Source organism: Sycon ciliatum, chromosome 1 (assembly GCF_964019385.1).
Source record: "Sycon ciliatum chromosome 1, ocSycCili1.1, whole genome shotgun sequence".
NCBI classification, from domain to species: domain Eukaryota; kingdom Metazoa; phylum Porifera; class Calcarea; order Leucosolenida; family Sycettidae; genus Sycon; species Sycon ciliatum.
In genome coordinates, this window is record NC_088643.1 from 36,583,341 (window position 1) to 36,607,454 (window position 24,114).

The 24,114-nt window shown below is 44.0% G+C and overlaps 2 long non-coding RNA genes across 2 annotated transcripts in view; both read left to right on the forward strand.

Moving 5' to 3' along the window:
* LOC135806975 (uncharacterized) overlaps positions 1-24,114 on the forward strand; it is a 181,266-nt gene that overhangs the window by 50,974 nt on the left and 106,178 nt on the right. The window lies entirely within an intron of this gene.
* LOC135807130 (uncharacterized) lies at positions 8,110-8,902 on the forward strand. The gene is made up of 3 exons (XR_010551479.1): positions 8,110-8,168; positions 8,478-8,535; positions 8,845-8,902. It is a non-coding gene; the product is annotated as an uncharacterized LOC135807130 (long non-coding RNA).

Genomic DNA, 24,114 nt, shown 5'->3' on the forward strand with positions numbered 1-24,114 from the left:
AAATGTGGGTCTTTTTCTTGGTGCTCTTGTCTATGTCCAGCTACACAACGAGATGAGGATTGTCATTGTCATTTTCTAAGCTGCGAATGGGCAGAAAGGTGAGAAAATGTCGGATTTTGACCATTTGTGCTGACCTTTCAATTTCAACGTACCTCTCTATAACATGACCCAGCTGTAATTTCATTGGTCGCATTGGTTTCATTTTTGGTTTGCTTGTAGGGCGCTGGCACCCGCATTCAGTGACCCAGAAAATTTGGCACTGCTGTGAATAGTTTAGTCGCAAAGTGAAGATTCACGGGTAAAAAGCCCCAAACTTCTAGATAGGTTCTTTTTCAGCTTTCAGCAGCCCTGGGCGAGTTCTTTAGAGAAATGTGGCTCTTTTTCATGGTGCTATTTGCTATGTCCAGCTACACAACGAGATGAGGATGGTCATTGTCATTTTCTGAGCTGCGAACGGGCAGAAAGGTGAGAAAATGTCGGATTTTGACCATTTGTGCTGACCTTTCAATTTCAACGTACCTCTCTATAACATGACCCAGCTGTAATTTCAGTGGTCGTATTGGTTTCATTTTTGGTTTGCTTGTAGGGCGCTGGCACCCGCATTCAGTGACCCAGAAAATTTGGCACTGCTGTGAATAGTTTAGTCGCAAAGTGAAGATTCACGGGTAAAAAGCCCCAAACTTCTAGATAGGTTCTTTTTCAGCTTTCAGCAGCCCTGGACGAGTTCTTTAGAGAAATGTGGGTCTTTTTCTTGGTGCTCTTGTCTATGTCCAGCTACACAACGAGATGAGGATTGTCATTGTCATTTTCTAAGCTGCGAATGGGCAGAAAGGTGAGAAAATGTCGGATTTTGACCATTTGTGCTGACCTTTCAATTTCAACGTACCTCTCTATAACATGACCCAGCTGTAATTTCATTGGTCGCATTGGTTTCATTTTTGGTTTGCTTGTAGGGCGCTGGCACCCGCATTCAGTGACCCAGAAAATTTGGCACTGCTGTGAATAGTTTAGTCGCAAAGTGAAGATTCACGGGTAAAAAGCCCCAAACTTCTAGATAGGTTCTTTTTCAGCTTTCAGCAGCCCTGGGCGAGTTCTTTAGAGAAATGTGGCTCTTTTTCATGGTGCTATTTGCTATGTCCAGCTACACAACGAGATGAGGATGGTCATTGTCATTTTCTGAGCTGCGAACGGGCAGAAAGGTGAGAAAATGTCGGATTTTGACCATTTGTGCTGACCTTTCAATTTCAACGTACCTCTCTATAACATGAACCAGCTGTAATGTCAGTGGTCGCATTGATTTGATTTTTGGTTTGCTTTTAGGGCGCTGGCACCCGCATTCATTGACCCAGAAAATTTGGCATTGCTGTGAATAGTTTAGTCGCAAAGTGAAGATTCACGGGTAAAAAGCCCCAAACTTCTAGATAGGTTCTTTTTCAGCTTTCAGCAGCCCTGGGCGAGTTCTTTAGAGAAATGTGACTCTTTTTCATGTGCTGTTGTCTATTTCCAGCTACACAACGAGATGAGGATGGTCATTGTCATTTTCTAAGCTGCGAACGGGCAGAAAGGAGAGAAAATGTCGGATTTTGACCATTTGTGCTGACCTTTCAATTTCAACGTACCTCTCTATAACATGAACCAGCGGTAATTTCAGTGGTCGCATTGGTTTCATTTTTGGTTTGCTTGTAGGGCGCTGGCACCCGCATTCAGTGACCCAGAAAATTTGGCACTGCTGTGAATAGTTTAGTCGCAAAGTGAAGATTCACGGGTAAAAAGCCCCAAACTTCTAGATAGGTTCTTTTTCAGCTTTTAGCAGCCCTGGGCGAGTTCTTTACGGAAATGTGGGTCTTTTTCTTGGTGCTCTTGTCTATGTCCAGCTACACAACCAGATGAGGATGGTCATTGTCATTTTCTGAGCTGCGAACGGGCAGAACGGTGAGAAAATGTCGGATTTTGACCATTTGTGCTGACCTTTCAATTTCAACGTACCTCTCTATAACATGACCCAGCTGTAATTTCAGTGCTCGCATTGGTTTCATTTTTGGTTTGCTTGTAGTGCGCTGGCACCCGCATTCAGTGACCTAGAAAATTTGGCACTGCTGTGAATAGTTTAGTCGCAAAGTGAAGATTCACGGGTAAAAAGCCCCAAACTTCTAGATAGGTTCTTTTTCAGCTTTCAGCAGCCCTGGGCGAGTTCTTTAGAGAAATGTGGCTCTTTTTCATGGTGCTTTTTTCTATGTCCAGTTACACAACGAGATGAGGATGGTCATTGTCATTTTCTGAGCTGCGAACGGGCAGAAAAGTGAGAAAATGTCGGATTTTGACCATTTGTGCTGACCTTTCAATTTCAACGTACCTCTCTATAACATGACCCAGCTGTATTTTCAGTGGTCACATTGGTTTCATTTTTGGTGTGCTTGTAGGGCGCTGGCGCCCGCATTCAGTGACCCAGAAAATTTGGCACTGCTGTGAATAGTTTAGTCGCAAAGTGAAGATTCACGGGTAAAAAGCCCCAAACTTCTAGATAGGTTCTTTTTCAGCTTTCAGCAGCCCTGGGTGAGTTCTTTAGAGAAATGTGGCTCTTTTTCATGGTGCTATTTTCTATGTCCAGCTAACCAACGAGATGAGGATGTTCATTGTCATTTTCTAAGCTGCGAACGTGCAGAAAGGTGAGAAAATGTCGGATTTTGACCATTTGTGCTGACCTTCCAATTTCAACGTACCTCTCTATAACATGACCCAGCTGTAATGTCAGCGGTCGCATTGGTTTCATATTTGGTTTGCTTGTGGGGCGCTGGCACCCACAATCAGTGACCCAAAAAATTTGGCACTGCTGTGAATAGTTTAGTCGCAAAGTGAAGATTCACGGGTAAAAAGCCCCAAACTTCTAGATAGGTTCTTTTTCAGCTTTCAGCAGCCCTGGGCGAGTTCTTTAGAGAAATGTGACTCTTTTTCATGGTGCTTTATCTATGTCCAGCTAACCAACGAGATGAGCATGGTCATTGTCATTTTCTAAGCTGCGAACGGGCAGAAAGGTGAGAAAATGTCGGATTTTGACCATTTGTGCTGACCTTTCAATTTCAACGTACCTCTCTATAACATGACCCAGCGATAATTTCAGTGGTCGCATTGGTTTCATTTTTGGTTTGCTTGTAGGGCGCTGGCACCCGCATTCAGTGACCCAGAAAATTTGGCACTGCTGTGAATAGTTTAGTCGCAAAGTGAAGATTCACGGGTAAAAAGCCCCAAACTTCTAGATAGGTTCTTTTTCAGCTTTCAGCAGCCCTGGACGAGTTCTTTAGAGAAATGTGGGACTTTTTCTTGGTGCTCTTGTCTATGTCCAGCTACACAACGAGATGAGGATTGTCATTGTCATTTTCTAAGCTGCGAACGGGCAGAAAGGTGAGAAAATGTCGGATTTTGACCATTTGTGCTGACCTTTCAATTTCAACGTACCTCTCTATAACATGACCCAGCTGTAATTTCATTGGTCGCATTGGTTTCATTTTTAGTTTGCTTGTAGGGCGCTGGCACCCGCATTCAGTGACCCAGAAAATTTGGCACTGCTGTGAATAGTTTAGTCGCAAAGTGAAGATTCACGGGTAAAAAGCCCCAAACTTCTAGATAGGTTCTTTTTCAGCTTTCAGCAGCCCTGGGCGAGTTCTTTAGAGAAATGTGGCTCTTTTTCATGGTGCTATTTGCTATGTCCAGCTACACAACGAGATGAGCATGGTCATTAACATTTTCTGAGCTGCGAACAGGCAGAAAGGTGAGAAAATGTCGGATTTTGACCATTTGTGCTGACCTTTCAATTTCAACGTACCTCTCTATAACATGAACCAGCTGTAATGTCAGTGGTCGCATTGATTTGATTTTTGGTTTGCTTTTAGGGCGCTGGCACCCGCATTCATTGACCCAGAAAATTTGGCACTGCTGTGAATAGTTTAGTCGCAAAGTGAAGATTCACGGGTAAAAAGCCCCAAACTTCTAGATAGGTTCTTTTTCAGCTTTCAGCAGCCCTGGGTGAGTTCTTTAGAGAAATGTGGCTCTTTTTCATGGTGCTATTTTCTATGTCCAGCTAACCAACGAGATGAGGATGGTCATTGTCATTTTCTAAGCTGCGAACGTGCAGAAAGGTGAGAAAATGTCGGATTTTGACCATTTGTGCTGACCTTCCAATTTCAACGTACCTCTCTATAACATGACCCAGCGGTAATTTCAGTGGTCGCATTGGTTTCATTTTTGGTTTGCTTGTAGGGCGCTGGCACCCGCATTCAGTGACCCAGAAAATTTGGCACTGCTGTGAATAGTTTAGTCGCAAAGTGAAGATTCACGGGTAAAAAGCCCCAAACTTCTAGATAGGTTCTTTTTCAGCTTTCAGCAGCCCTGGACGAGTTCTTTAGAGAAATGTGGGTCTTTTTCTTGGTGCTCTTGTCTATGTCCAGCTACACAACGAGATGAGGATTGTCATTGTCATTTTTTAAGCTGCGAACGGGCAGAAAGGTGAGAAAATGTCGGATTTTGACCATTTGTGCTGACCTTTCAATTTCAACGTACCTCTCTATAACATGACCCAGCTGTAATTTCATTGGTCGCATTGGCTTCATTTTTGGTTTGCTTGTAGGGCGCTGGCACCCGCATTCAGTGACCCAGAAAATTTGGCACTGCTGTGAATAGTTTAGTCGCAAAGTGAAGATTCACGGGTAAAAAGCCCCAAACTTCTAGATAGGTTCTTTTTCAGCTTTCAGCAGCCCTGGGCGAGTTCTTTAGAGAAATGTGACTCTTTTTCATGGTGCTATTTGCTATGTCCAGCTACACAACGGGATGAGGATGGTCATTGTCATTTTCTGAGCTGCGAACGGGCAGAAAGGTGAGAAAATGTCGGATTTTGCCCATTTGTGCTGACCTTTGAATTTCAACGTACCTCTCTATAACATGACCCAGCTGTAATTTCAGTGGTCGCATTGGTTTCATTTTTGGTTTGCTTGTAGGGCGCTGGCACCCGCATTCAGTGACCCAGAAAATTTGGCACTGCTGTGAATAGTTTAGTCGCAAAGTGAAGATTCACGGGTAAAAAGCCCCAAACTTCTAGATAGGTTCTTTTTCAGCTTTCAGCAGCCCTGGGCGAGTTCTTTAGAGAAATGTGGCTCTTTTTCATGGTGCTATTTTCTATGTCCAGCTAACCAACGAGATGAGGATGGTCATTGTCATTTTCTAAGCTGCGAACGTGCAGAAAGGTGAGAAAATGTCGGATTTTGACCATTTGTGCTGACCTTCCAATTTCAACGTACCTCTCTATAACATGACCCAGCTGTAATGTCAGCGGTCGCATTGGTTTCATATTTGGTTTGCTTGTGGGGCGCTGGCACCCACAATCAGTGACCCAAAAAATTTGGCACTGCTGTGAATAGTTTAGTCGCAAAGTGAAGATTCACGGGTAAAAAGCCCCAAACTTCTAGATAGGTTCTTTTTCAGCTTTCAGCAGCCCTGGGCGAGTTCTTTAGAGAAATGTGACTCTTTTTCATGGTGCTTTATCTATGTCCAGCTAACCAACGAGATGAGCATGGTCATTGTCATTTTCTAAGCTGCGAACGGGCAGAAAGGTGAGAAAATGTCGGATTTTGACCATTTGTGCTGACCTTTCAATTTCAACGTACCTCTCTATAACATGACCCAGCTGTAATTTCATTGGTCGCATTGGTTTCATTTTTGGTTTGCTTGTAGGGCGCTGGCACCCGCATTCAGTGACCCAGAAAATTTGGCACTGCTGTGAATAGTTTAGTCGCAAAGTGAAGATTCACGGGTAAAAAGCCCCAAACTTCTAGATAGGTTCTTTTTCAACTTTCAGCAGCCCTGGGCGAGTTCTTTAGAGAAATGTGACTCTTTTTCATGGTGCTATTTGCTATGTCCAGCTACACAATGAGATGAGAATGGTCATTGTCATTTTCTGAGCTGCGAACGGGCAGAAAGGTGAGAAAATGTCGGATTTTGACCATTTGTGCTGACCTTTCAATTTCAACGTACCTCTCTATAACATGAACCAGCTGTAGTGTCAGTGGTCGCATTGATTTGATTTTTGGTTTGCTTTTAGGGCGCTGGCACCCCCATTTATTGACCCAGAAAATGTGGCACTGCTGTAAATAGTTAAGTCGCAAAGTGAAGATTCACGGGTAAAAAGCCCCAAACTTCTAGATAGGTTCTTTTTCAGCTTTCAGCAGCCGTGGGCGAGTTCTTTACGGAAATGTGGGTCTTTTTCTTGGTGCTCTTGTCTATGTCCAGCTACACAACGAGATGAGGATGGTCATTGTCATTTTCTGAGCTGCGAACGGGCAGAACGGTGAGAAAATGTCGGATTTTGACCATTTGTGCTGACCTTTCAATTTCAACGTACCTCTCTGTAACATGACCCAGCTGTAATGTCAGCGGTCGCATTGGTTTCATTTTTGGTTTGCTTGTAGGGCGCTGGCACCCGCATTCAGTGACCTAGAAAATTTGGCACTGCTGTGAATAGTTTAGTCGCAAAGTGAAGATTCACGGGTAAAAAGCCCCAAACTTCTAGATAGGTTCTTTTTCAGCTTTCAGCAGCCCTGGGCGAGTTCTTTAGAGAAATGTGGCTCTTTTTCATGGTGCTATTTTCTATGTCCAGCTACACAACGAGATGAGGATTGTCATTGTCATTTTCTAAGCTGCGAACGGGCAGAAAGGTGAGAAAATGTCGGATTTTGACCATTTGTGCTGACCTTTCAATTTCAACGTACCTCTCTATAACATGACCCAGCTGTAATTTCATTGGTCGCATTGGTTTCATTTTTGGTTTGCTTGTAGGGCGCTGGCACCCGCATTCAGTGACCTAGAAAATTTGGCACTGCTGTGAATAGTTTAGTCGCAAAGTGAAGATTCACGGGTAAAAAGCCCCAAACTTCTAGATAGGTTCTTTTTCAGCTTTCAGCAGCCCTGGGCGAGTTCTTTAGAGAAATGTGGCTCTTTTTCATGGTGCTATTTGCTATGTCCAGCTACACAACGAGATGAGGATGGTCATTGTCATTTTCTGAGCTGCGAACGGGCAGAAAGGTGAGAAAATGTCGGATTTTGACCATTTGTGCTGACCTTTCAATTTCAACGTACCTCTCTATAACATGAACCAGCTGTAATGTCAGTGGTCGCATTGATTTGATTTTTGGTTTGCTTTTAGGGCGCTGGCACCCGCATTCATTGACCCAGAAAATTTGGCATTGCTGTGAATAGTTTAGTCGCAAAGTGAAGATTCACGGGTAAAAAGCCCCAAACTTCTAGATAGGTTCTTTTTCAGCTTTCAGCAGCCCTGGGCGAGTTCTTTAGATAAATGTGACTCTTTTTCATGTGCTGTTGTCTATTTCCAGCTACACAACGAGATGAGGATGGTCATTGTCATTTTCTAAGCTGCGAACGGGCAGAAAGGAGAGAAAATGTCGGATTTTGACCATTTGTGCTGACCTTTCAATTTCAACGTACCTCTCTATAACATGAACCAGCGGTAATTTCAGTGGTCGCATTGGTTTCATTTTTGGTTTGCTTGTAGGGCGCTGGCACCCGCATTCAGTGACCCAGAAAATTTGGCACTGCTGTGAATAGTTTAGTCGCAAAGTGAAGATTCACGGGTAAAAAGCCCCAAACTTCTAGATAGGTTCTTTTTCAGCTTTTAGCAGCCCTGGGCGAGTTCTTTACGGAAATGTGGGTCTTTTTCTTGGTGCTCTTGTCTATGTCCAGCTACACAACCAGATGAGGATGGTCATTGTCATTTTCTGAGCTGCGAACGGGCAGAACGGTGAGAAAATGTCGGATTTTGACCATTTGTGCTGACCTTTCAATTTCAACATACCTCTCTATAACATGACCCAGCTGTAATTTTAGTGCTCGCATTGGTTTCATTTTTGGTTTGCTTGTAGGGCGCTGGCACCCGCATTCAGTGACCTAGAAAATTTGGCACTGCTGTGAATAGTTTAGTCGCAAAGTGAAGATTCACGGGTAAAAAGCCCCAAACTTCTAGATAGGTTCTTTTTCAGCTTTCAGCAGCCCTGGGCGAGTTCTTTAGAGAAATGTGGCTCTTTTTCATGGTGCTTTTTTCTATGTCCAGCTACACAACGAGATGAGGATGGTCATTGTCATTTTCTGAGCTGCGAACGGGCAGAAAAGTGAGAAAATGTCGGATTTTGACCATTTGTGCTGACCTTTCAATTTCAACGTACCTCTCTATAACATGACCCAGCTGTATTTTCAGTGGTCGCATTGGTTTCATTTTTGGTTTGCTTGTAGGGCGCTGGCGCCCGCATTCAGTGACCCAGAAAATTTGGCACTGCTGTGAATAGTTTAGTCGCAAAGTGAAGATTCACGGGTAAAAAGCCCCAAACTTCTAGATAGGTTCTTTTTCAGCTTTCAGCAGCCCTGGGTGAGTTCTTTAGAGAAATGTGGCTCTTTTTCATGGTGCTATTTTCTATGTCCAGCTAACCAACGAGATGAGGATGTTCATTGTCATTTTCTAAGCTGCGAACGTGCAGAAAGGTGAGAAAATGTCGGATTTTGACCATTTGTGCTGACCTTCCAATTTCAACGTACCTCTCTATAACATGACCCAGCTGTAATGTCAGCGGTCGCATTGGTTTCATATTTGGTTTGCTTGTAGGGCGCTGGCACCCACAATCAGTGACCCAAAAAATTTGGCACTGCTGTGAATAGTTTAGTCGCAAAGTGAAGATTCACGGGTAAAAAGCCCCAAACTTCTAGATAGGTTCTTTTTCAGCTTTCAGCAGCCCTGGGCGAGTTCTTTAGAGAAATGTGACTCTTTTTCATGGTGCTTTTATCTATGTCCAGCTTAACAACGAGATGAGCATAGTCATTGTCATTTTTTAAGCTGCGAACGGGCAGAAAGGTGAGAAAATGTCGGATTTTGACCATTTGTGCTGACCTTTCAATTTCAACGTACCTCTCTATAACATGACCCAGCGGTAATTTCAGTGGTCGCATTGGTTTCATTTTTGGTTTGCTTGTAGGGCGCTGGCACCCGCATTCAGTGACCCAGAAAATTTGGCACTGCTGTGAATAGTTTAGTCGCAAAGTGAAGATTCACGGGTAGAAAGCCCCAAACTTCTAGATAGGTTCTTTTTCAGCTTTTAGCAGCCCTGGGCGAGTTCTTTACGGAAATGTGGGTCTTTTTCTTGGTGCTCTTGTCTATGTCCAGCTACACAACCAGATGAGGATGGTCATTGTCATTTTCTGAGCTGCGAACGGGCAGAACGGTGAGAAAATGTCGGATTTTGACCATTTGTGCTGACCTTTCAATTTCAACGTACCTCTCTATAACATGACCCAGCTGTAATTTTAGTGCTCGCATTGGTTTCATTTTTGGTTTGCTTGTAGTGCGCTGGCACCCGCATTCAGTGACCTAGAAAATTTGGCACTGCTGTGAATAGTTTAGTCGCAAAGTGAAGATTCACGGGTAAAAAGCCCCAAACTTCTAGATAGGTTCTTTTTCAGCTTTCAGCAGCCCTGGGCGAGTTCTTTAGAGAAATGTGGCTCTTTTTCATGGTGCTTTTTTCTATGTCCAGCTACACAACGAGATGAGGATGGTCATTGTCATTTTCTGAGCTGCGAACGGGCAGAAAAGTGAGAAAATGTCGGATTTTGACCATTTGTGCTGACCTTTCAATTTCAACGTACCTCTCTATAACATGACCCAGCTGTATTTTCAGTGGTCACATTGGTTTCATTTTTGGTTTGCTTGTAGGGCGCTGGCGCCCGCATTCAGTGACCCAGAAAATTTGGCACTGCTGTGAATAGTTTAGTCGCAAAGTGAAGATTCACGGGTAAAAAGCCCCAAACTTCTAGATAGGTTCTTTTTCAGCTTTCAGCAGCCCTGGGTGAGTTCTTTAGAGAAATGTGGCTCTTTTTCATGGTGCTATTTTCTATGTCCAGCTAACCAACGAGATGAGGATGTTCATTGTCATTTTCTAAGCTGCGAACGTGCAGAAAGGTGAGAAAATGTCGGATTTTGACCATTTGTGCTGACCTTCCAATTTCAACGTACCTCTCTATAACATGACCCAGCTGTAATGTCAGCGGTCGCATTGGTTTCATATTTGGTTTGCTTGTAGGGCGCTGGCACCCACAATCAGTGACCCAAAAAATTTGGCACTGCTGTGAATAGTTTAGTCGCAAAGTGAAGATTCACGGGTAAAAAGCCCCAAACTTCTAGATAGGTTCTTTTTCAGCTTTCAGCAGCCCTGGGCGAGTTCTTTTGAGAAATGTGACTCTTTTTCATGGTGCTTTATCTATGTCCAGCTAACCAACGAGATGAGCATGGTCATTGTCATTTTCTAAGCTGCGAACGGGCAGAAAGGTGAGAAAATGTCGGATTTTGACCATTTGTGCTGACCTTTCAATTTCAACGTACCTCTCTATAACATGACCCAGCGGTAATTTCAGTGGTCGCATTGGTTTCATTTTTGGTTTGCTTGTAGGGCGCTGGCACCCGCATTCAGTGACCCAGAAAATTTGGCACTGCTGTGAATAGTTTAGTCGCAAAGTGAAGATTCACGGGTAAAAAGCCCCAAACTTCTAGATAGGTTCTTTTTCAGCTTTCAGCAGCCCTGGACGAGTTCTTTAGAGAAATGTGGGTCTTTTTCTTGGTGCTCTTGTCTATGTCCAGCTACACAACGAGATGAGGATTGTCATTGTCATTTTCTAAGCTGCGAACGGGCAGAAAGGTGAGAAAATGTCGGATTTTGACCATTTATGCTGACCTTTCAATTTCAACGTACCTCTCTATAACATGACCCAGCTGTAATTTCATTGGTCGCATTGGTTTCATTTTTAGTTTGCTTGTAGGGCGCTGGCACCCGCATTCAGTGACCCAGAAAATTTGGCACTGCTGTGAATAGTTTAGTCGCAAAGTGAAGATTCACGGGTAAAAAGCCCCAAACTTCTAGATAGGTTCTTTTTCAGCTTTCAGCAGCCCTGGGCGAGTTCTTTAGAGAAATGTGGCTCTTTTTCATGGTGCTATTTGCTATGTCCAGCTACACAACGAGATGAGGATGTTCATTGTCATTTTCTAAGCTGCGAACGTGCAGAAAGGTGAGAAAATGTCGGATTTTGACCATTTGTGCTGACCTTCCAATTTCAACGTACCTCTCTATAACATGACCCAGCTGTAATGTCAGCGGTCGCATTGGTTTCATATTTGGTTTGCTTGTAGGGCGCTGGCACCCACAATCAGTGACCCAAAAAATTTGGCACTGCTGTGAATAGTTTAGTCGCAAAGTGAAGATTCACGGGTAAAAAGCCCCAAACTTCTAGATAGGTTCTTTTTCAGCTTTCAGCAGCCCTGGGCGAGTTCTTTTGAGAAATGTGACTCTTTTTCATGGTGCTTTATCTATGTCCAGCTAACCAACGAGATGAGCATGGTCATTGTCATTTTCTAAGCTGCGAACGGGCAGAAAGGTGAGAAAATGTCGGATTTTGACCATTTGTGCTGACCTTTCAATTTCAACGTACCTCTCTATAACATGACCCAGCGGTAATTTCAGTGGTCGCATTGGTTTCATTTTTGGTTTGCTTGTAGGGCGCTGGCACCCGCATTCAGTGACCCAGAAAATTTGGCACTGCTGTGAATAGTTTAGTCGCAAAGTGAAGATTCACGGGTAAAAAGCCCCAAACTTCTAGATAGGTTCTTTTTCAGCTTTCAGCAGCCCTGGACGAGTTCTTTAGAGAAATGTGGGTCTTTTTCTTGGTGCTCTTGTCTATGTCCAGCTACACAACGAGATGAGGATTGTCATTGTCATTTTCTAAGCTGCGAACGGGCAGAAAGGTGAGAAAATGTCGGATTTTGACCATTTATGCTGACCTTTCAATTTCAACGTACCTCTCTATAACATGACCCAGCTGTAATTTCATTGGTCGCATTGGTTTCATTTTTAGTTTGCTTGTAGGGCGCTGGCACCCGCATTCAGTGACCCAGAAAATTTGGCACTGCTGTGAATAGTTTAGTCGCAAAGTGAAGATTCACGGGTAAAAAGCCCCAAACTTCTAGATAGGTTCTTTTTCAGCTTTCAGCAGCCCTGGGCGAGTTCTTTAGAGAAATGTGGCTCTTTTTCATGGTGCTATTTGCTATGTCCAGCTACACAACGAGATGAGCATGGTCATTGTCATTTTCTGAGCTGCGAACGGGCAGAAAGGTGAGAAAATGTCGGATTTTGACCATTTGTGCTGACCTTTCAATTTCAACGTACCTCTCTATAACATGAACCAGCTGTAATGTCAGTGGTCGCATTGATTTGATTTTTGGTTTGCTTTTAGGGCGCTGGCACCCGCATTCATTGACCCAGAAAATTTGGCACTGCTGTGAATAGTTTAGTCGCAAAGTGAAGATTCACGGGTAAAAAGCCCCAAACTTCTAGATAGGTTCTTTTTCAGCGTTCAGCAGCCCTGGGTGAGTTCTTTAGAGAAATGTGGCTCTTTTTCATAGTGCTATTTTCTATGTCCAGCTAACCAACGAGATGAGGATGGTCATTGTCATTTTCTAAGCTGCGAACGTGCAGAAAGGTGAGAAAATGTCGGATTTTGACCATTTGTGCTGACCTTCCAATTTCAACGTACCTCCCTATAACATGACCCAGCTGTAATGTCAGCGGTCGCATTGGTTTCATATTTGGGTTGCTTGTAGGGCGCTGGCACCCACAATCAGTGACCCAAAAAATTTGGCACTGCTGTGAATAGTTTAGTCGCAAAGTGAAGATTCACGGGTAAAAAGCCCCAAACTTCTAGATAGGTTCTTTTTCAGCTTTCAGCAGCCCTGGGCGAGTTCTTTAGAGAAATGTGGCTCTTTTTCATGGTGCTTTTTTCTATGTCCAGCTACACAACGAGATGAGGATGGTCATTGTCATTTTCTGAGCTGCGAACGGGCAGAAAAGTGAGAAAATGTCGGATTTTGACCATTTGTGCTGACCTTTCAATTTCAACGTACCTCTCTATAACATGACCCAGCTGTATTTTCAGTGGTCGCATTGGTTTCATTTTTGGTTTGCTTGTAGGGCGCTGGCGCCCGCATTCAGTGACCCAGAAAATTTGGCACTGCTGTGAATAGTTTAGTCGCAAAGTGAAGATTCACGGGTAAAAAGCCCCAAACTTCTAGATAGGTTCTTTTTCAGCTTTCAGCAGCCCTGGGTGAGTTCTTTAGAGAAATGTGGCTCTTTTTCATGGTGCTATTTTCTATGTCCAGCTAACCAACGAGATGAGGATGTTCATTGTCATTTTCTAAGCTGCGAACCTGCAGAAAGGTGAGAAAATGTCGGATTTTGACCATTTGTGCTGACCTTCCAATTTCAACGTACCTCTCTATAACATGACCCAGCTGTAATGTCAGCGGTCGCATTGGTTTCATATTTGGTTTGCTTGTAGGGCGCTGGCACCCACAATCAGTGACCCAAAAAATTTGGCACTGCTGTGAATAGTTTAGTCGCAAAGTGAAGATTCACGGGTAAAAAGCCCCAAACTTCTAGATAGGTTCTTTTTCAGCTTTCAGCAGCCCTGGGCGAGTTCTTTAGAGAAATGTGACTCTTTTTCATGGTGCTTTTATCTATGTCCAGCTAACCAACGAGATGAGCATGGTCATTGTCATTTTCTAAGCTGCGAACGGGCAGAAAGGTGAGAAAATGTCGGATTTTGACCATTTGTGCTGACCTTTCAATTTCAACGTACCTCTCTATAACATGACCCAGCGGTAATTTCAGTGGTCGCATTGGTTTCATTTTTGGTTTGCTTGTAGGGCGCTGGCACCCGCATTCAGTGACCCAGAAAATTTGGCACTGCTGTGAATAGTTTAGTCGCAAAGTGAAGATTCACGGGTAAAAAGCCCCAAACTTCTAGATAGGTTCTTTTTCAGCTTTTAGCAGCCCTGGGCGAGTTCTTTACGGAAATGTGGGTCTTTTTCTTGGTGCTCTTGTCTATGTCCAGCTACACAACCAGATGAGGATGGTCATTGTCATTTTCTGAGCTGCGAACGGGCAGAACGGTGAGAAAATGTCGGATTTTGACCATTTGTGCTGACCTTTCAATTTCAACGTACCTCTCTATAACATGACCCAGCTGTAATTTAAGTGCTCGCATTGGTTTCATTTTTGGTTTGCTTGTAGGGCGCTGGCACCCGCATTCAGTGACCTAGAAAATTTGGCACTGCTGTGAATAGTTTAGTCGCAAAGTGAAGATTCACGGGTAAAAAGCCCCAAACTTCTAGATAGGTTCTTTTTCAGCTTTCAGCAGCCCTGGGCGAGTTCTTTAGAGAAATGTGGCTCTTTTTCATGGTGCTTTTTTCTATGTCCAGCTACACAACGAGATGAGGATGGTCATTGTCATTTTCTAAGCTGCGAACGGGCAGAAAAGTGAGAAAATGTCGGATTTTGACCATTTGTGCTGACCTTTCAATTTCAACATACCTCTCTATAACATGACCCAGCTGTATTTTCAGTGGTCACATTGGTTTCATTTTGGTTTGCTTGTAGGGCGCTGGCGCCCGCATTCAGTAACACAGAAAATTTGGCACTGCTGTGAATAGTTGAGTCGCAAAGTGAAGATTCACGGGTAAAAAGCCCCAAACTTCTAGATAGGTTCTTTTTCAGCTTTCAGCAGCCGTGGACGGGGTTCTTTAGAGAAATGTGGGTCTTTTTCTTGGTGCTCTTGTCTATGTCCAGCTACACAACGAGATGAGGATGGTCATTGTCATTTTTTAAGCTGCGAACGGGCAGAAAGGTGAGAAAATGTCGGATTTTGACCATTTGTGCTGACCTTTCAATTTCAACGTACCTCTCTATAACATGACCTAGCTGTAATTTCATTGGTCGCATTGGCTTCATTTTTGGTTTGCTTGTAGGGCGCTGGCACCCGCATTCAGTGACCCAGAAAATTTGGCACTGCTGTGAATAGTTTAGTCGCAAAGTGAAGATTCACGGGTAAAAAGCCCCAAACTTCTAGATAGGTTTTTTCAGCTTTCAGCAGCCCTGGGCGAGTTCTTTTGGAGAAATGTGACTCTTTTTCATGGTGCTATTTGCTATGTCCAGCTACACAACGAGATGAGGATGGTCATTGTCATTTTCTGAGCTGCGAACGGGCAGAAAGGTGAGAAAATGTCGGATTTTGCCCATTTGTGCTGACCTTTGAATTTCAACGTACCTCTCTATAACATGACCCAGGTGTAATTTCAGTGGTCGCATTGGTTTGATTTTTGGTTTGCTTGTAGGGCGCTGGCACCCGCATTCAGTGACCCAGAAAATTTGGCACTGCTGTGAATAGTTTAGTCGCAAAGTGAAGATTCACGGGTAAAAAGCCCCAAACTTCTAGATAGGTTCTTTTTCAGCTTTCAGCAGCCCTGGGCGAGTTCTTTAGAGAAATGTGGTGCTTTTTCATGGTGCTCTTGTCTATGTCCAGCTAACCAACGAGATGAGGATGGTCATTGTCATTTTCTAAGCTGCGAACGTGCAGAAAGGTGAGAAAATGTCGGATTTTGACCATTTGTGCTGACCTTCCAATTTCAACGTACCTCTCTATAACATGACCCAGCTGTAATGTCAGCGGTCGCATTGGTTTCATATTTGGTTTGCTTGTTGGGCGCCGGCACCCACAATCAGTGATTCTAAAAATTTGGCACTGCTGTGAATAGTTTAGTCGCAAAGTGAAGATTCACGGGTAAAAAAGCCCCAAACTTCTAGATAGGTTCTTTTTCAGCTTTCAGCAGCCCTGGGCGAGTTCTTTAGAGAAATAGGGGTCTTTTTCTTGGTGCTCTTGTCTATGTCCAGCTACACAACGAGATGAGGATTGTCATTGTCATTTTCTAAGCTGCGAACGGGCAGAAAGGTGAGAAAATGTCGGATTTTGACCATTTGTGCTGACCTTTCAATTTCAACGTACCTCTCTATAACATGACCCAGCTGTAATTTCATTGGTCGCATTGGTTTCATTTTTGGTTTACTTGTAGGGCGCTGGCACCCGCATTAAGTGACCTAGAAAATTTGGCACTGCTGTGAATAGTTTAGTCGCAAAGTGAAGATTCACGGGTAAAAAGCCCCAAACTTCTAGATAGGTTCTTTTTCAGCTTTCAGCAGCCCTGGGCGAGTCCTTTAGAGAAATGTGACTCTTTTTCATGGTGCTATTTGCTATGTCCAGCTACACAATGAGATGAGGATGGTCATTGTCATTTTCTGAGCTGCGAACGGGCAGAAAGGTGAGAAAATGTCGGATTTTGACCATTTGTGCTGACCTTTCAATTTCAACGTACCTCTCTATAACATGAACCAGCTGTAATGTCAGTGGTCGCATTGATTTGATTTTTGGTTTGCTTTTAGGGCGCTGGCACCCCCATTCATTGACCCAGAAAATTTGGCACTGCTGTAAATAGTTTAGTCGCAAAGTGAAGATTCACGGGTAAAAAGCCCCAAACTTCTAGATAGGTTCTTTTTCAGCTTTCAGCAGCCCTGGGCGAGTTCTTTACGGAAATGTGGGTCTTTTTCTTGGTGCTCTTGTCTATGTCCAGCTACACAACGTTATGAGGATGGTCATTGTCATTTTCTGAGCTGCGAACGGGCAGAACGGTGAGAAAATGTCGGATTTTGACCATTTGTGCTGACCTTTCAATTTCAACGTACCTCTCTGTAACATGACCCAGCTGTAATGTCAGCGGTCGCATTGGTTTCATTTTTGGTTTGCATGTAGGGTGCTGCCACCCGCATTCAGTAACACAGAAAATTTGGCACTGCTGTGAATAGTTGAGTCGCAAAGTGAAGATTCACGGGTAAAAAGCCCCAAACTTCTAGATAGGTTATTTTTCAGCTTTCAGCAGCCCTGGGCGAGTTCTTTAGAGAAATGTGGCTCTTTTTCATGGTGCTATTTTCTATGTCCAGCTACACAACGAGATGAGGATGGTCATTGTCATTTTCTGAGCTGCGAACGGGCAGAAAGGTGAGAAAATGTCGGATTTTGACCATTTGTGCTGACCTTTCAATTTCAACGTACCTCTCTATAACATGACCCAGCTGTAATTTCAGTGGTCGCATTGGTTTCATTTTTGGTTTGCTTGTAGGGCGCTGGCACCCGAATTCAGTGACTCAGAAAAATTGGCACTCCTGTGAATAGTTTAGTAGCAAAGTGAAGATTCACGGGTAAAAAGCCCCAAACTTCTAGATAGGTTCTTTTTCAGCTTTCAGCAGCCCTGGGCGAGTTCTTTGAAGAAATGTGAGTCTTTTTCTTGGTGCTCTTGTCCATCTCCAGCTACACAACGAGATGAGGATGGTCATTTTTATTTTTTGAGCTGCGAACTGGCAGAAAGGTGAGAAAATGTCGGATTTTGACCATTTGTGCTGACCTTTCAATTTCAACGTACCTCTCTATAACATGACCCAGCTGTAATTTCAGTGGTCGCATTTGTTTCATTTTCGGTTTGCATGTAGGGCGCTGCCACCCGCATTCAGTAACACAGAAAATTTGGCACTGCTGTGAATAGTTTAGTCGCAAAGTGAAGATTCACGGGTAAAAAGCCCCAAACTTCTAGATAGGTTCTTTTTCAGCTTTCAGCAGCCCTGGGCGAGTTCTTTAGAGAAATGTGGGTCTATTTCTTGGTGCTCATGTCTATGTTCAGCTACACAACGAGATGAGGATGGTCATTGTCCTTTTCTGAGCTACGAACGGGCAGAAAGGTGAGAAAATGTCGGATTTTGACCATTTGTGCTGACCTTTCAATTTCAACGTACCTCTCTATAACATGACCCAGCTGTAATGTCAGTGGTCGCATTGGTTTCATTTTTGGTTTGCTTGTAGGGCGCTGGCACCCGCATTCAGTGACCCAGAAAATTTGGCACTGCTGTGAATAGTTTAGTCGCAAAGTGAAGATTCACGGGTAAAAAGCCCCGAACTTCTAGATAGGTTCTTTTTCAGCTTTCAGCAGCCCTGGGCGAGTTCTTTAGAAAATGTGAGTCTTTTTCTTGGTGCTCTTGTCTATGTCCAGCTACACAACGAGATGAGGATGGTCATTGTCATTTTCTGAGCTGCGAACGGGCAGAAAGGTGAGAAAATGTCGGATTTTGACCATTTGTGCTGACCTTTGAATTTCAACGTACCTCTCTATAACATGACCCAGCTGTAATGTCAGCGGTCGCATTGGTTTCATATTTGGTTTGCTTGTTGGGCGCTGGCACCCACAATCAGTGACCCTAAAAATTTGGCACTGCTGTGAATAGTTTAGTCGCAAAGTGAAGATTCACGGGTAAAAAGCCCCAAACTTCTAGATAGGTTCTTTTTCAGCTTTCAGCAGCCCTGGGCGAGTTCTTATGAGAAATGTGGGTCTTTTTCTTGGTGCTCTTGTCTATGTCCAGCTACACAACGAGATGAGGATTGTCATTGTCATTTTCTAAGCTGCGAACGGGCTGAAAGGTGAGAAAATGTCGGATTTTGACCATTTGTGCTGACCTTTCAATTTCAACGTACCTCTCTATAACATGACCCAGCTGTAATGTCAGCGGTCGCATTGGTTTCATTTTTGATTTGCTTTTAGGGCGCTTGCACTCACAATCAGTGACCCTAAAAATTTGGCACTACTGTGAATAGTTTAGTCGCAAAGTGAAGAATCACGGGTAAAAAGCCCCAAACTTGTAGATAGGTTCTTTTTCAGCTTTCAGCAGCCCTGGGCGAGTTATTTAGAGAAATGTGGGTCTTTTTCTTGATGCTCTTGTCTATGTCCAGCTACACAATGAGATGAGGATGGTCATTGTCATTTTCTGAGCTGCGAACGGGCAGAAAGGTGAGAAAATGTCGGATTTTGACCATTTGTGCTGACCTTTCAATTTCAACGTATCTCTCTATAACATGACCCAGCTGTATTTTCAGTGGTCGCATTGGTTTCATTTTTGGTTTGCTTGTAGGGCGCTGGCACCCGCATTCAGTGACCGAGAAAATTTGGCACTGCTGTGAATAGTTTAGTCGCAAAGTGAAGATTCACGGGTAAAAAGCCCCAAACTTCTACTTCCTCCGCGTCATCGAAATTGTCGCAGTTTGACTAGTGACTTGTCACTTGTTACTGACAACTCCATAAGCTAAGCCATTCAAAACATATTACACAGAATGATAGTCTGAAGCCTAGAGTAACGTTCCAGGACAGTTGGACTGAGAGTTTGCATGCAGAGATGAATTCCTCGTCGTCGCTGATGTCAATGGACGCAAAAATATCGTTCCGAAATATTTCAAGGAAGGTTGAAAGTTGGTCGCGCCTCATCTCAAACGCTTTGACTTTCTCCACAGGACAAGAGCTGCTATGCTTGTCGTCTGCTAGCTCTGGATGATTTCTACTTCACCACCAACGAAGCCTAGCAAGAATACACGATCGTTGCGAGGTCGGTTGATTACCGTCGGCGGAATCACCTCGATCTTGAAATGAACTTTTTTTAGCCGTGGCATGCCCATTTATTTTAGCTGTTTGGTCACAGCTCATGCAGGTAAGTGTACTATCACGTCCAGCGCGCCCTCTTTTTCAGCATCACTGCCCGGCCCTGATTCACTGGTATACCATGGTACGGCACCTGCGCGTGCATCACTAGCACTACATGTAGAGTCTACACGGCTCTTGCAGGTACAATCATGTACTGAGTGTCTCGGCCAGAGCGACAAATTTTATCGCTGTTGCAGGCATTTAGTTTGCTGACCCCTCGATGTTTCTCCAAGCGCTGCCACTTGTTCCACGAAGTCATTCGCACCCCAGCTAAGGTAAAACAGTGATGAGGCTTGAGTGAATGGCCATAAGCACGAGAAATGTGCAGGCTGCAACGCCTGACTGATCTCAGCGAGTCGAAATTACCACCGCAGCGACATCAGCGAAGAAATTGCGTTTAGTTCAAAAATTCCAGCTTCCAATAACAGAAAATAGAACTTTGCCGTCACCCTATACTGATGACCATCGCCTATGTCCGATTCCTTACCTGTGGTACGAGTGCTGGTGAGTAAATACCCCGTTTTATATCAAAAGTCAAACTGCGACAATTTCGATGACGCGGAGGAAGTAGATAGGTTCTTTTTCAGCTTTCAGCAGCCCTCGGTGAGTTCTTTAGAGAAATGTGGCTCTTTTTCATGGTTCTATTTTCTATGTCCAGCTAACCAACGAGATGAGCATGGTCATTGTCATTTTGTAAGCTGCGAACGTGCAGAAAGGTGAGAAAATGTCGGATTTTGACCATTTGTGCTGACCTTTCAATTTCAACGTACCTCTCTATAACATGACCCAGCTGTAATGTCAGCGGTCGCATTGGTTTCATATTTGGTTTGCTTGTAGGGCGCTGGCACCCACAATCAGTGACCCTAAAAATTTGGCACTGCTGTGAATAGTTTAGTCGCAAAGTGAAGAATCACGGGTAAAAAGCCCCAAACTTGTAGATAGGTTCTTTTTCAGCTTTCAGCAGCCCTGGGCGAGTTATTTAGAGAAATGTGGGTCTTTTTCTTGATGCTCTTGTCTATGTCCAGCTACACAATGAGATGAGGATGGTCATTGTCATTTTCTGAGCTGCGAACGGGCAGAAAGGTGAGAAAATGTCGGATTTTGACCATTTGTGCTGACCTTTCAATTTCAACGTATCTCTCTATAACATGACCCAGCTGTATTTTCAGTGGTCGCATTGGTTTCATTTTTGGTTTGCTTGTAGGGCGCTGGCACCCGCATTCAGTGACCGAGAAAATTTGGCACTGCTGTGAATAGTTTAGTCGCAAAGTGAAGATTCACGGGTAAAAAGCCCCAAACTTCTACTTCCTCCGCGTCATCGAAATTGTCGCAGTTTGACTAGTGACTTGTCACTTGTTACTGACAACTCCATAAGCTAAGCCATTCAAAACATATTACACAGAATGATAGTCTGAAGCCTAGAGTAACGTTCCAGGACAGTTGGACTGAGAGTTTGCATGCAGAGATGAAGTCCTCGTCGTCGCTGATGTCAATGGACGCAAAAATATCGTTCCGAAATATTTCAAGGAAGGTTGAAAGTTGGTCGCGCCTCATCTCAAACGCTTTGACTTTCTCCACAGGACAAGAGCTGCTATGCTTGTCGTCTGCTAGCTCTGGATGATTTCTACTTCACCACCAACGAAGCCTAGCAAGAATACACGATCGTTGCGAGGTCGGTTGATTACCGTCGGCGGAATCACCTCGATCTTGAAATGAACTTTTTTTAGCCGTGGCATGCCCATTTATTTTAGCTGTTTGGTCACAGCTCATGCAGGTAAGTGTACTATCACGTCCAGCGCGCCCTCTTTTTCAGCATCACTGCCCGGCCCTGATTCACTGGTATACCATGGTACGGCACCTGCGCGTGCATCACTAGCACTACATGTAGAGTCTACACGGCTCTTGCAGGTACAATCATGTACTGAGTGTCTCGGCCAGAGCGACAAATTTTATCGCTGTTGCAGGCATTTAGTTTGCTGACCCCTCGATGTTTCTCCAAGCGCTGCCACTTGTTCCACGAAGTCATTCGCACCCCAGCTAAGGTAAAACAGTGATGAGGCTTGAGTGAATGGCCATAAGCACGAGAAATGTGCAGGCTGCAACGCCTGACTGATCTCAGCGAGTCGAAATTACCACCGCAGCGACATCAGCGAAGAAATTGCGTTTAGTTCAAAAATTCCAGCTTCCAATAACAGAAAATAGAACTTTGCCGTCACCCTATACTGATGACCATCGCCTATGTCCGATTCCTTACCTGTGGTACGAGTGCTGGTGAGTAAATACCCCGTTTTATATCAAAAGTCAAACTGCGACAATTTCGATGACGCGGAGGAAGTAGATAGGTTCTTTTTCAGCTTTCAGCAGCCCTCGGTGAGTTCTTTAGAGAAATGTGGCTCTTTTTCATGGTTCTATTTTCTATGTCCAGCTAACCAACGAGATGAGCATGGTCATTGTCATTTTGTAAGCTGCGAACGTGCAGAAAGGTGAGAAAATGTCGGATTTTGACCATTTGTGCTGACCTTTCAATTTCAACGTACCTCTCTATAACATGACCCAGCTGTAATGTCAGCGGTCGCATTGGTTTCATATTTGGTTTGCTTGTAGGGCGCTGGCACCCACAATCAGTGACCCTAAAAATTTGGCACTGCTGTGAATAGTTTAGTCGCAAAGTGAAGAATCACGGGTAAAAAGCCCCAAACTTCTAGATAGGTTCTTTTTCAGCTTTCAGCAGCCCTGGGCGAGTTATTTAGAGAAATGTGTGTCTTTTTCTTGGTGCTCTTGTCTATGTCCAGCTACACAACGAGATGAGGATGGTCATTGTCATTTTCTGAGCTGCGAACGGGCAGAAAGGTGAAAAAATTTCGGATTTTGACCATTTGTGCTGACCTTTCAATTTTAACGTACCTCTCTATAACATGACCCAGCTGTAATGTCAGCGGTCGCATTGATTGGATTTTTGGTTTGCTTGTAGGGCGCTAGCACCCGCATTCAGTGACCCAGAAATTTTGGCACTGCTGTGAATACTTTAGTCGCAAAGTGAAGATTCACGGGTCAAAAGCCCCAGACTTCTAGATAGGTTCTTTTCCAGCTTTCAGCAGCCCTGGGCGAGTTCTTTAGAGAAATGTGGCTCTTTTTCATGGTGCTCTTGTCTATGTCCAGCTAACCAACGAGATGAGGATGGTCATTGTCATTTTCTAAGCTGCGAACGGGCAGAAAGGTGAGAAAATGTCGGATTTTGACCATTTGTGCTGCCCTTCCAATTTCAACGTACCTCTCTATAACATGACCCAGCTGTAATGTCAGCGGTCGCATTGGTTTCATTTTTGGTTTGCTTGTAGGGCGCTGGCAGCCAGAATCAGTGACCCAGAAAATTTGGCACTGCTGTGAATAGTTTAGTCGCAAAGTGAAGTTTCACTTGTAAAAAGCCCCAAACTTCTAGATAGGTTCTTTTTCAGCTTTCAGCAGCCCTGGGCGAGTTCTTTAGAGAAATGTGACTCTTTTTCATGGTGCTTTTATCTATGTCCAGCTAACCAACGAGATGAGCATGGTCATTGTCATTTTCTAAGCTGCGAACGGGCAGAAAGGTGAGAAAATGTCGGATTTTGACCATTTGTGCAGACCTTCCAATTTCAACGTACCTCTCTATAACATGACCCAGCTGTAATTTCAGTGGTTGCATTGGTTTCATTTTTGGTTTGCTTGTAGGGCGCTGGCACCCGCATTCATTGACCCAGAAAATGTGGCACTGCTGTGAATAGTTTAGTCGCAAAGTGAAGATTCACGGGTAAAAGCCCCAAACTTCTAGATAGGTTCTTTTTCAGCTTTCAGCAGCCCTGGGCGAGTTCTTTAGAGAAATGTGACTCTTTTTCATGGTGCTCTTGTCTATGTCCAGCTAACCAACGAGATGAGGATGGTCATTGTCATATTTCTAAGCTGCGAACGGGCAGAAAGGTGAGAAAATGTCGGATTTTGACCATTTGTGCTGACCTTTCAATTTCAGCGTACCTCTCTATAACATGACCCAGCTGTAATTTCAGTGGTCGCATTGGTTTCATTTTTGGTTTGCTTGTAGGGCGCTGCCACCCGCATTTCGTAACCCAGAAAATTTGGCACTGCTGTGAATAGTTTAGTCGCAAAGTGAAGATTCACGGGTAAAGAGCCCCAAACTTCTAGATAGGTTCTTTTTCAGCTTTCAGCAGCCCTGGGCGAGTTCTTAAGAGAAATGTAACTCTTTTTCATGGTGCTCTTGTCAATGTCCAGCTAACCAACGAGATGAGGATGGTCATTGTCATTTTCTAAGCTGCGAACGGGCAGAAAGGTAAGAAAATGTCGGATTTTGACCATTTGTGCTGACCTTCCAATTTCAACGTATCTCTCTATAACATGACCCAGCTGTAATGTCAGTGGTCGCATTGGTTTCATTTTTGGTTTGCTTGTAGGGCGCTGGCAGCCACAATCATTGACCCAGAAAATTTGGCACTGCTGTGAATAGTTTAGTCGCAAAGTGAAGATTCACCGGTAAAAAGCCCCAAACTTCTAGATAGGTTCTTTTTCAGCTTTCAGCAGCCCTGGGCGAGTTCTTTAGAGAAATGTGGTGCTTTTTCATGGTGCTATTTGCTATG